Here is a 13,218-nt window from a genome sequence, read left to right on the forward strand (position 1 = left end):
AAGCTTCTTTCCTGTTCGCCAGAAGATATCTTTGGGCATTTGTTTCAAACATATTCATCAAGCCTGCTTCGTCTGGAACCTACCATTTTGTCTTCCCAGCAAGGGAGACCCTTCCAGTAGCTTAACTACCGCTGGTATAGCCATCGTGGTCATCGGTTCACTCAAGCCTCCTCGCCACGACAAGGCACAGACACTGAGAGGAGGGAATCACGGAGAGAGCAAAGAGCTTCTCCCCGTTCGTCAGGTTTCCATCACAGAACCTGGGATCCTACACCTAGAAGAAAAACAAAGAAAAAGATTAATAAATGAAAAATATTAAATATAATTTCACACAAAAGAATGCAGAACTAAATGAACTCCATACAAAAAACATGCAAAACTAATGAACTGGCATAAAAAAATTGCAAAACTGAACACTAAAGTAATTTTTTTTTTTTTTTTTTTTTTTTTTTGCGCCGCTGTCGGATATTCGTCCCTCGTCATCTATTACACCATTTCGTAGATGATGAGTATTGTACAGGCCGTTGGAAATAAATTGAGACTAGCTTTTATCGATTTACCTAACTTGACTTGTTAGACCAGGTCGGTATTCAAGGTCAACCTCGATATCTGCGTCAGATCTGATCTCCGCACTCACGAGGCTCCTTCGAGTCATCTTGGGAGCAGATCGAGGAGCTGGCCGTCCCTTTATTCGTGGTGGAGCTTTCTCCTTCGTCACTGCATAGGAGTTCTCACTTTTTGGTGCTCCAGAACGGAGACCCCTGCGAGTCTTCTTGGATGCAGGACCAATGTCTTGCCACAATTTTGCCCGTCGGACTTTCCTCTGCATCACTCCATCGAAAATTCCACTATGTGGCGCTGTGTCGAGATAGCTACCGTAATTTGCGCAGAGTATTGGGCTATCTTCTGGCAATATGAAAAGCTTCTCGCTCTCACCCTTCTCGTCCTCTGTTGGTGTAGTACACGAACTGCCTTCTCCTTTGCCGAGCACAAACGTTCTGTTCAGAACGTCGACAACAGTTTCTGCAGATTCAGCTGCGATGCCGAAAGTTCTATTGAGAATGTTTCCTTCATTCTCCGAAGAGCGTGAGTAAGGCACGTGAGGCATATCGTGTAACAGAGGTTCGATAGGGTCCTCTTCATCAGGGTACTCGACTTTGTACGTTGATGAAACGTTCACATTTTCGATCCCCGAGAGATCCTGCTCTTCTACGCAAAATTGGCTCTGTCTGCAGGCAGTCTCGATACCATGAAGTGCCCACGAAGGTAAGCCTCCTGCAGGCATTTTGACTGCCCCGGATCGATCCCAACGGCGGCGACGTCGTGAACGGTGGCTGCTGTCCGATGCTGATTCTGAAGATACAGCAACTGAGCGACGCCACAGCCACAAAAAGCACAAGCAAAGTACAAACGCAATTGCGTCAATACAGAACATATTGACGATGAATGAAAAAAACACGAAGAATGCACTAATATATACACAATATACAATATACTACAATCTACACACGTGTATACGCACACGCAAACACCCACGCACTTAGGATGTTACTATCAAATCGTATCCGTTAATACGAATCCACCGATAACGTGATGGAAAATTATAAGGGTCGACTCCCGGCCGCAAAACGAGCAAACGATAAATCGAATAAACGAGAAACAGCGAGGAGCCGAGGACGGGCGCGCAAAAAACTCTTCCTTATATACACAGGTGGCGAATTTTTTCTTAGAATTTTTGGGAAAATTCCGAGAATATTTTGGAAAATTCAGAGAATTTTTTAGAAAATTCGGGTTGACGTCAAGGCTGCTTGCACATCCAGGTAAAAAAATTCTAGGAATTACAGTGAAATTCCAAGATCACTTTGGATACGTATGTCTGGGCCTGTGAATGCGGATAGTTGTAGCTGGTTTGACGTCTAAAAATGAATCGTTCTGGTTGTATTGGTTTTTTTCTTACATTGAGAAACGTTTCTAATTTGATCAAATTCACATTTGTGTCATTGTGGACGTTTTAACAGCGCCATCTCGTGTTAACACTCTGTCGGAGTGAATTCTGGGATTCGAATGTTTACGCAGCAGATGGAAAAGAGGACTATTCAGAAAAAATTCGTGGCAAAACTCGCCGATTACGGCAATGACGAGATAATCAAGGGATTATCGACGGGCAGTTAAGTTAGTTTAATATGATCGTGGACTCTGTTTTCAAGCATGTAACCAAGGGACGACTTTGAGTAACGAAGTGCATCATATCTTCATTAGAGCATCGCCATCTAGTGGCGAGATAAAAAAGTACGGATTTGTTTAATGTACACTGGAGTTCGCACCCGCCTTAAAAGCGAACCTGATGATACTCAGGCTGGTTAAACCATGCATAATAGTTTAAAATCAGAAGCCACCTGGTCGTCTATATGACTTTCCCAAACGAGTGAAATTGTATTGAGAAAAGTATTGAGATTCTGTAAATTATGATGACCATTTGTAACCTTATACTCTATTTTTCTATTTTATAATTATATATTTTTTAAATATATTTGACAAATGTTTAGAAATCATATTGAATGGTTTTGCTGACATTGTTGGAGTTTTTCATGTATATACACATATCATTTTTTTTTGTCTAAATGGAAAGATATCGCAAAATATGCTGTAAACTTACGTGGTGTTAATCACTTTGTGAAACTGATTTGTTTAATATTGCAGATATTGGGAATGTTTGCAATCGACGAGATTTATTTTTGAAAGTAAGTGTAATCTGATGGGGTAGAAGATGTTTTAACCCCTGAAAACTGTTAACAGCATATTGATATTGTTTTGTATTAGTGATAATATTTTATATATAAAGGGTTTGCCATTGACTGATCAATATCTCTACCTAAGTAGAGGAACGAAGAAGACGAGAGCTTAGTGCTCGGTACTTCGCATCAACTAGCAACGGAACACGCAGAATATTCGATGCGACCTTCGCTACCAGAAAGAACATGAGGTAGATCTTGAATAACACGTCCTACGCTAATGAACCATCTGGTGGCTACCGTTATGTACTCAAGCAGTGTTCCTCTTTGTGGGCAATGTTGAGCGGGGGTTATATCTTTCTTGAAGAAACCAGAAGACACAGTTGAGCATTCGTTTGAATCCCATTCATCAAGCGTGCTTCTTCTGGAGTCTACCATCTTGTCTTCCCAGTAAGGGTGGCCCTATCAGTAGCTCAACCACCACTTTTGTAGCTATCGCGATTACTCAAGCCTCCTCGCCACGAAAAACGCAGTCAATGTGAGGCGCGAATAATAGGAACAAGCTAAGCTTCTTTCCTGTTCGCCAGAAGATATCTTTGTGCATTTGTTTCAAACATATTCATCAAGCCTGCTTCGTCTGGAACCTACCATTTTGTCTTCCCAGCAAGGGAGACCCTTCCAGTAGCTTAACTACCGCTGGTATAGCCATCGTGGTCATCGGTTCACTCAAGCCTCCTCGCCACGACAAGGCGCAGACACTGAGAGGAGGGAATCACGGAGAGAGCAAAGAGCTTCTCCCCGTTCGTCAGGTTTCCATCACAGAACCTGGGATCCTACACCTAGAAGAAAAACAAAGAAAAAGATTAATAAATGAAAAATATTAAATATAATTTCACACAAAAGAATGCAGAACTAAATGAACTCCATACAAAAAACATGCAAAACTAATGAACTGGCATAAAAAAATTGCAAAACTGAAAACTAAAGTAATTTTTTTTTTTTTTTTTTTTTTTTTTTTTGCGCCGCTGTCGGATATTCGTCCCTCGTCATCTATTACACCATTTCGTAGATGATGAGTATTGTACAGGCCGTTGGAAATAAATTGAGACTCGCTTTTATCGATTTACCTAACTTGACTTGTTAGACCAGGTCGGTATTCAAGGTCAACCTCGATATCTGCGTCAGATCTGATCTCCGCACTCACGAGGCTCCTTCGAGTCATCTTGGGAGCAGATCGAGGAGCTGGCCGTCCCTTTATTCGTGGTGGAGCTTTCTCCTTCGTCACTGCATAGGAGTTCTCACTTTTTGGTGCTCCAGAGCGGAGACCCCTGCGAGTCTTCTTGGATGCAGGACGAATGTCTTGCCACAATTTTGCCCGTCGGACTTTCCTCTGCATCACTCCATCGAAAATTCCACTATGTGGCGCTGTGTCGAGATAGCTACCGTAATTTGCGCAGAGTATTGGGCTATCTTCTGGCAATATGAAAAGCTTCTCGCTCTCACCCTTCTCGTCCTCTGTTGGTGTAGTACACGAACTGCCTTCTCCTTTGCCGAGCACAAACGTTCTGTTCAGAACGTCGACAACAGTTTCTGCAGATTCAGCTGCGATGCCGAAAGTTCTATTGAGAATGTTTCCTTCATTCTCCGAAGAGCGTGAGTAAGGCACGTGAGGCATATCGTGTAACAGAGGTTCGATAGGGTCCTCTTCATCAGGGTACTCGACTTTGTACGTTGATGAAACGTTCACATTTTCGATCCCCGAGAGATCCTGCTCTTCTACGCAAAATTGGCTCTGTCTGCAGGCAGTCTCGATACCATGAAGTGCCCACGAAGGTAAGCCTCCTGCAGGCATTTTGACTGCCCCGGATCGATCCCAACGGCGGCGCCGTCGTGAACGGTGGCTGCTGTCCGATGCTGATTCTGAAGATACAGCAACTGAGCGACGCCACAGCCACAAAAAGCACAAGCAAAGTACAAACGCAATTGCGTCAATACAGAACATATTGACGATGAATGAAAAAAACACGAAGAATGCACTAATATATACACAATATACAATATACTACAATCTACACACGTGTATACGCACACGCAAACACCCACGCACTTAGGATGTTACTATCAAATCGTATCCGTTAATACGAATCCACCGATAACGTGATGGAAAATTATAAGGGTCGACTCCCGGCCGCAAAACGAGCAAACGATAAATCGAATAAACGAGAAACAGCGAGGAGCCGAGGACGGGCGCGCAAAAAACTCTTCCTTATATACACAGGTGGCGAATTTTTTCTTAGAATTTTTGGGAAAATTCCGAGAATATTTTGGAAAATTCCGAGAATTTTTTAGAAAATTCGGGTTGACGTCAAGGCTGCTTGCACATCCAGGTAAAAAAATTCTAGGAATTACAGTGAAATTCCAAGATCACTTTGGATACGTATGTCTGGGCCTGTGAATGCGGATAGTTGTAGCTGGTTTGACGTCTAAAAATGAATCGTTCTGGTTGTATTGGTTTTTTACTTACATTGAGAAACGTTTCTAATTTGATCAAATTCACATTTGTGTCATTGTGGACGTTTTAACAGCGCCATCTCGTGTTAACACTCTGTCGGAGTGAATTCTGGGATTCGAATGTTTACGCAGCAGATGGAAAAGAGGACTATTCAGAAAAAATTCGTGGCAAAACTCGCCGATTACGGCAATGACGAGATGATCAAGGGATTATCGACGGGCAGTTAAGTTAGTTTAATATGATCGTGGACTCTGTTTTCAAGCATGTAACCAAGGGACGACTTTGAGTAACGAAGTGCATCATATCTTCATTAGAGCATCGCCATCTAGTGGCGAGATAAAAAAGTACGGATTTGTTTAATGTACACTGGAGTTCGCACCCGCCTTAAAAGCGAACCTGATGATACTCAGGCTGGTTAAACCATGCATAATAGTTTAAAATCAAAAGCCACCTGGTCGTCTATATGACTTTCCCAAACGAGTGAAATTGTATTGAGAAAAGTATTGAGATTCTGTAAATTATGATGACCATTTGTAACCTTATACTCTATTTTTCTATTTTATAATTATATATTTTTTAAATATATTTGACAAATGGTTAGAAATCATATTGAATGGTTTTGCTGACATTGTTGGAGTTTTTCATGTATATACACATATCATTTTTTTTTGTCTAAATGGAAAGATATCGCAAAATATGCTGTAAACTTACGTGGTGTTAATCACTTTGTGAAACTGATTTGTTTAATATTGCAGATATTGGGAATGTTTGCAATCGACGAGATTTATTTTTGAAAGTAAGTGTAATCTGATGGGGTAGAAGATGTTTTAACCCCTGAAAACTGTTAACAGCATATTGATATTGTTTTGTATTAGTGAGAATATTTTATATATAAAGGGTTATATATAATTTAAAAAAAAAATGTACTGGTGGTTGTTTTTAAGCAACCATTTTGCCATTGACTGATCAATATCTCTACCTAAGTAGAGGAACGAAGAAGACGAGAGCTTAGTGCTCGGTACTTCGCATCAACTAGCAACGGAACACGCAGAATATTCGATGCGACCTTCGCTACCAGAAAGAACATGAGGTAGATCTTGAATAACACGTCCTACGCTAATGAACCATCTGGTGGCTACCGTTATGTACTCAAGCAGTGTTCCTCTTTGTGGGCAATGTTGAGCGGGGGTTATATCTTTCTTGAAGAAACCAGAAGACACAGTTGAGCATTCGTTTGAATCCCATTCATCAAGCGTGCTTCTTCTGGAGTCTACCATCTTGTCTTCCCAGTAAGGGTGGCCCTATCAGTAGCTCAACCACCACTTTTGTAGCTATCGCGATTACTCAAGCCTCCTCGCCACGAAAAACGCAGTCAATGTGAGGCGCGAATAATAGGAACAAGCTAAGCTTCTTTCCTGTTCGCCAGAAGATATCTTTGGGCATTTGTTTCAAACATATTCATCAAGCCTGCTTCGTCTGGAACCTACCATTTTGTCTTCCCAGCAAGGGAGACCCTTCCAGTAGCTTAACTACCGCTGGTATAGCCATCGTGGTCATCGGTTCACTCAAGCCTCCTCGCCACGACAAGGCGCAGACACTGAGAGGAGGGAATCACGGAGAGAGCAAAGAGCTTCTCCCCGTTCGTCAGGTTTCCATCACAGAACCTGGGATCCTACACCTAGAAGAAAAACAAAGAAAAAGATTAATAAATGAAAAATATTAAATATAATTTCACACAAAAGAATGCAGAACTAAATGAACTCCATACAAAAAACATGCAAAACTAATGAACTGGCATAAAAAAATTGCAAAACTGAAAACTAAAGTAATTTTTTTTTTTTTTTTTTTTTTTTTTTTTTGCGCCGCTGTCGGATATTCGTCCCTCGTCATCTATTACACCATTTCGTAGATGATGAGTATTGTACAGGCCGTTGGAAATAAATTGAGACTCGCTTTTATCGATTTACCTAACTTGACTTGTTAGACCAGGTCGGTATTCAAGGTCAACCTCGATATCTGCGTCAGATCTGATCTCCGCACTCACGAGGCTCCTTCGAGTCATCTTGGGAGCAGATCGAGGAGCTGGCCGTCCCTTTATTCGTGGTGGAGCTTTCTCCTTCGTCACTGCATAGGAGTTCTCACTTTTTGGTGCTCCAGAACGGAGACCCCTGCGAGTCTTCTTGGATGCAGGACGAATGTCTTGCCACAATTTTGCCCGTCGGACTTTCCTCTGCATCACTCCATCGAAAATTCCACTATGTGGCGCTGTGTCGAGATAGCTACCGTAATTTGCGCAGAGTATTGGGCTATATTCTGGCAATATGAAAAGCTTCTCGCTCTCACCCTTCTCGTCCTCTGTTGATGTAGTACACGAACTGCCTTCTCCTTTGCCGAGCACAAACGTTCTGTTCAGAACGTCGACAACAGTTTCTGCAGATTCAGCTGCGATGCCGAAAGTTCTATTGAGAATGTTTCCTTCATTCTCCGAAGAGCGTGAGTAAGGCACGTGAGGCATATCGTGTAACAGAGGTTCGATAGGGTCATCTTCATCAGGGTACTCGACTTTGTACGTTGATGAAACGTTCACATTTTCGATCCCCGAGAGATCCTGCTCTTCTACGCAAAACTGGCTCTGTCTGCAGGCAGTCTCGATACCATGAAGTGCCCACGAAGGTAAGCCTCCTGCAGGCATTTTGACTGCCCCGGATCGATCCCAACGGCGGCGACGTCGTGAACGGTGGCTGCTGTCCGATGCTGATTCTGAAGATACAGCAACTGAGCGACGCCACAGCCACAAAAAGCACAAGCAAAGTACAAACGCAATTGCGTCACTACAGAACATATTGACGATGAATGAAAAAAACACGAAGAATGCACTAATATATACACAATATACAATATACTACAATCTACACACGTGTATACGCACACGCAAACACCCACGCACTTAGGATGTTACTATCAAATCGTATCCGTTAATACGAATCCACCGATAACGTGATGGAAAATTATAAGGGTCGACTCCCGGCCGCAAAACGAGCAAACGATAAATCGAATAAACGAGAAACAGCGAGGAGCCGAGGACGGGCGCGCAAAAAACTCTTCCTTATATACACAGTATACACAGGTGGCGAATTTTTTCTTAGAATTTTTGGGAAAATTCCGAGAATATTTTGGAAAATTCCGAGAATATTTTGGAAAATTCCGAGAATATTTTGGAAAATTCCGAGAATTTTTTAGAAAATTCGGGTTGACGTCAAGGCTGCTTGCACATCCAGGTAAAAAAATTCTAGGAATTACAGTGAAATTCCAAGATCACTTTGGATACGTATGTCTGGGCCTGTGAATGCGGATAGTTGTAGCTGGTTTGACGTCTAAAAATGAATCGTTCTGGTTGTATTGGTTTTTTTATTACATTGAGAAACGTTTCTAATTTGATCAAATTCACATTTGTGTCATTGTGGACGTTTTAACAGCGCCATCTCGTGTTAACACTCTGTCGGAGTAAATTCTGGGATTCGAATGTTTACGCAGCAGATGGAAAAGAGGACTATTCAGAAAAAATTCGTGGCAAAACTCGCCGATTACGGCAATGACGAGATGATCAAGGGATTATCGACGGGCAGTTAAGTTAGTTTAATATGATCGTGGACTCTGTTTTCAAGCATGTAACCAAGGGACGACTTTGAGTAACGAAGTGCATCATATCTTCATTAGAGCATCGCCATCTAGTGGCGAGATAAAAAAAGTACGGATTTGTTTAATGTACACTGGAGTTCGCACCCGCCTTAAAAGCGAACCTGATGATACTCAGGCTGGTTAAACCATGCATAATAGTTTAAAATCAGAAGCCACCTGGTCGTCTATATGACTTTCCCAAACGAGTGAAATTGTATTGAGAAAAGTATTGAGATTCTGTAAATTATGATGACCATTTGTAACCTTATACTCTATTTTTCTATTTTATAATTATATATTTTTTAAATATATTTGACAAATGTTTAGAAATCATATTGAATGGTTTTGCTGACATTGTTGGAGTTTTTCATGTATATACACATATCATTTTTTTTGTATAAATGGAAAGATATCGCAAAATATGCTGTAAACTTACGTGGTGTTAATCACTTTGTGAAACTGATTTGTTTAATATTGCAGATATTGGGAATGTTTGCAATCGACGAGATTTATTTTTGAAAGTAACTGTAATCTGATGGGGTAGAAGATGTTTTAACCCCTGAAAACTGTTAACAGCATATTCATATTGTTTTGTATTAGTGAGAATATTTTATATATAAAGGGTTATATATAATTTAAAAAAAAAATGTACTGGTGATTGTTTTTAAGCAACCATTTTGCCATTGACTGATCAATATCTCTACCTAAGTAGAGGAACGAAGAAGACGAGAGCTTAGTGCTCGGTACTTCGCATCAACTAGCAACGGAACACGCAGAATATTCGATGCGACCTTCGCTACCAGAAAGAACATGAGGTAGATCTTGAATAACACGTCCTACGCTAATGAACCATCTGGTGGCTACCGTTATGTACTCAAGCAGTGTTCCTCTTTGTGGGCAACGTTGAGCGGGGGTTATATCTTTCTTGAAGAAACCAGAAGACACAGTTGAGCATTCGTTTGAATCCCATTCATCAAGCGTGCTTCTTCTGGAGTCTACCATCTTGTCTTCCCAGTAAGGGTGGCCCTATCAGTAGCTCAACCACCACTTTTGTAGCTATCGCGATTACTCAAGCCTCCTCGCCACGAAAAACGCAGTCAATGTGAGGCGCGAATAATAGGAACAAGCTAAGCTTCTTTCCTGTTCGCCAGAAGATATCTTTGGGCATTTGTTTCAAACATATTCATCAAGCCTGCTTCGTCTGGAACCTACCATTTTGTCTTCCCAGCAAGGGAGACCCTTCCAGTAGCTTAACTACCGCTGGTATAGCCATCGTGGTCATCGGTTCACTCAAGCCTCCTCGCCACGACAAGGCGCAGACACTGAGAGGAGGGAATCACGGAGAGAGCAAAGAGCTTCTCCCCGTTCGTCAGGTTTCCATCACAGAACCTGGGATCCTACACCTAGAAGAAAAACAAAGAAAAAGATTAATAAATGAAAAATATTAAATATAATTTCACACAAAAGAATGCAGAACTAAATGAACTCCATACAAAAAACATGCAAAACTAATGAACTGGCATAAAAAAATTGCAAAACTGAAAACTAAAGTAATTTTTTTTTTTTTTTTTTTTTTTTTGCGCCGCTGTCGGATATTCGTCCCTCGTCATCTATTACACCATTTCGTAGATGATGAGTATTGTACAGGCCGTTGGAAATAAATTGAGACTCGCTTTTATCGATTTACCTAACTTGACTTGTTACACCAGGTCGGTATTCAAGGTCAACCTCGATATCTGCGTCAGATCTGATCTCCGCACTCACGAGGCTCCTTCGAGTCATCTTGGGAGCAGATCGAGGAGCTGGCCGTCCCTTTATTCGTGGTGGAGCTTTCTCCTTCGTCACTGCATAGGAGTTCTCACTTTTTGGTGCTCCAGAACGGAGAACCCTGCGAGTCTTCTTGGATGCAGGACGAATGTCTTGCCACAATTTTGCCCGTCGGACTTTCCTCTGCATCACTCCATCGAAAATTCCACTATGTGGCGCTGTGTCGAGATAGCTACCGTAATTTGCGCAGAGTATTGGGCTATCTTCTGGCAATATTAAAAGCTTCTCGCTCTCACCCTTCTCGTCCTCTGTTGGTGTAGTACACGAACTGCCTTCTCCTTTGCCGAGCACAAACGTTCTGTTCAGAACGTCGACAACAGTTTCTGCAGATTCAGCTGCGATGCCGAAAGTTCTATTGAGAATGTTTCCTTCATTCTCCGAAGAGCGTGAGTACGGCACGTGAGGCATATCGTGTAACAGAGGTTCGATAGGGTCCTCTTCATCAGGGTACTCGACTTTGTACGTTGATGAAACGTTCACATTTTCGATCCCCGAGAGATCCTGCTCTTCTACGCAAAATTGGCTCTGTCTGCAGGCAGTCTCGATACCATGAAGTGCCCACGAAGGTAAGCCTCCTGCAGGCATTTTGACTGCCCCGGATCGATCCCAACGGCGGCGACGTCGTGAACGGTGGCTGCTGTCCGATGCTGATTCTGAAGATACAGCAACTGAGCGACGCCACAGCCACAAAAAGCACAAGCAAAGTACAAACGCAATTGCGTCAATACAGAACATATTGACGATGAATGAAAAAAACACGAAGAATGCACTAATATATACACAATATACAATATACTACAATCTACACACGTGTATACGCACACGCAAACACCCACGCACTTAGGATGTTACTATCAAATCGTATCCGTTAATACGAATCCACCGATAACGTGATGGAAAATTATAAGGGTCGACTCCCGGCCGCAAAACGAGCAAACGATAAATCGAATAAACGAGAAACAGCGAGGAGCCGAGGACGGGCGCGCAAAAAACTCTTCCTTATATACACAGGTGGCGAATTTTTTCTTAGAATTTTTGGGAAAATTCCGAGAATATTTTGGAAAATTCCGAGAATATTTTGGAAAATTCCGAGAATTTTTTAGAAAATTCCGGTTGACGTCAAGGCTGCTTGCACATCCAGGTAAAAAAATTCTAGGAATTACAGTGAAATTCCAAGATCACTTTGGATACGTATGTCTGGGCCTGTGAATGCGGATAGTTGTAGCTGGTTTGACGTCTAAAAATGAATCGTTCTGGTTGTATTGGTTTTTTTCTTACATTGAGAAACGTTTCTAATTTGATCAAATTCACATTTGTGTCATTGTGGACGTTTTAACAGCGCCATCTCGTGTTAACACTCTGTCGGAGTGAATTCTGGGATTCGAATGTTTACGCAGCAGATGGAAAAGAGGACTATTCAGAAAAAATTCGTGGCAAAACTCGCCGATTACGGCAATGACGAGATAATCAAGGGATTATCGACGGGCAGTTAAGTTAGTTTAATATGATCGTGGACTCTGTTTTCAAGCATGTAACCAAGGGACGACTTTGAGTAACGAAGTGCATCATATCTTCATTAGAGCATCGCCATCTAGTGGCGAGATAAAAAAGTACGGATTTGTTTAATGTACACTGGAGTTCGCACCCGCCTTAAAAGCGAACCTGATGATACTCAGGCTGGTTAAACCATGCATAATAGTTTAAAATCAGAAGCCACCTGGTCGTCTATATGACTTTCCCAAACGAGTGAAATTGTATTGAGAAAAGTATTGAGATTCTGTAAATTATGATGACCATTTGTAACCTTATACTCTATTTTTCTATTTTATAATTATATATTTTTTAAATATATTTGACAAATGTTTAGAAATCATATTGAATGGTTTTGCTGACATTGTTGGAGTTTTTCATGTATATACACATATCATTTTTTTTTGTCTAAATGGAAAGATATCGCAAAATATGCTGTAAACTTACGTGGTGTTAATCACTTTGTGAAACTGATTTGTTTAATATTGCAGATATTGGGAATGTTTGCAATCGACGAGATTTATTTTTGAAAGTAAGTGTAATCTGATGGGGTAGAAGATGTTTTAACCCCTGAAAACTGTTAACAGCATATTGATATTGTTTTGTATTAGTGAGAATATTTTATATATAAAGGGTTATATATAATTTTAAAAAAAAATGTACTGGTGGTTGTTTTTAAGCAACCATTTTGCCATTGACTGATCAATATCTCTACCTAAGTAGAGGAACGAAGAAGACGAGAGCTTAGTGCTCGGTACTTCGCATCAACTAGCAACGGAACACGCAGAATATTCGATGCGACCTTCGCTACCAGAAAGAACATGAGGTAGATCTTGAATAACACGTCCTACGCTAATGAACCATCTGGTGGCTACCGTTATGTACTCAAGCAGTGTTCCTCTTTGTGGGCAATGTTGAGCGGGGGTTATATCTTTCTTG

Source organism: Pholcus phalangioides, unplaced genomic scaffold (genome assembly GCF_987345545.1).
Source record: "Pholcus phalangioides strain wild (caught in Gottingen) unplaced genomic scaffold, Ppha-v1.0 ptg000019l_1, whole genome shotgun sequence".
NCBI lineage: Eukaryota > Metazoa > Arthropoda > Arachnida > Araneae > Pholcidae > Pholcus > Pholcus phalangioides.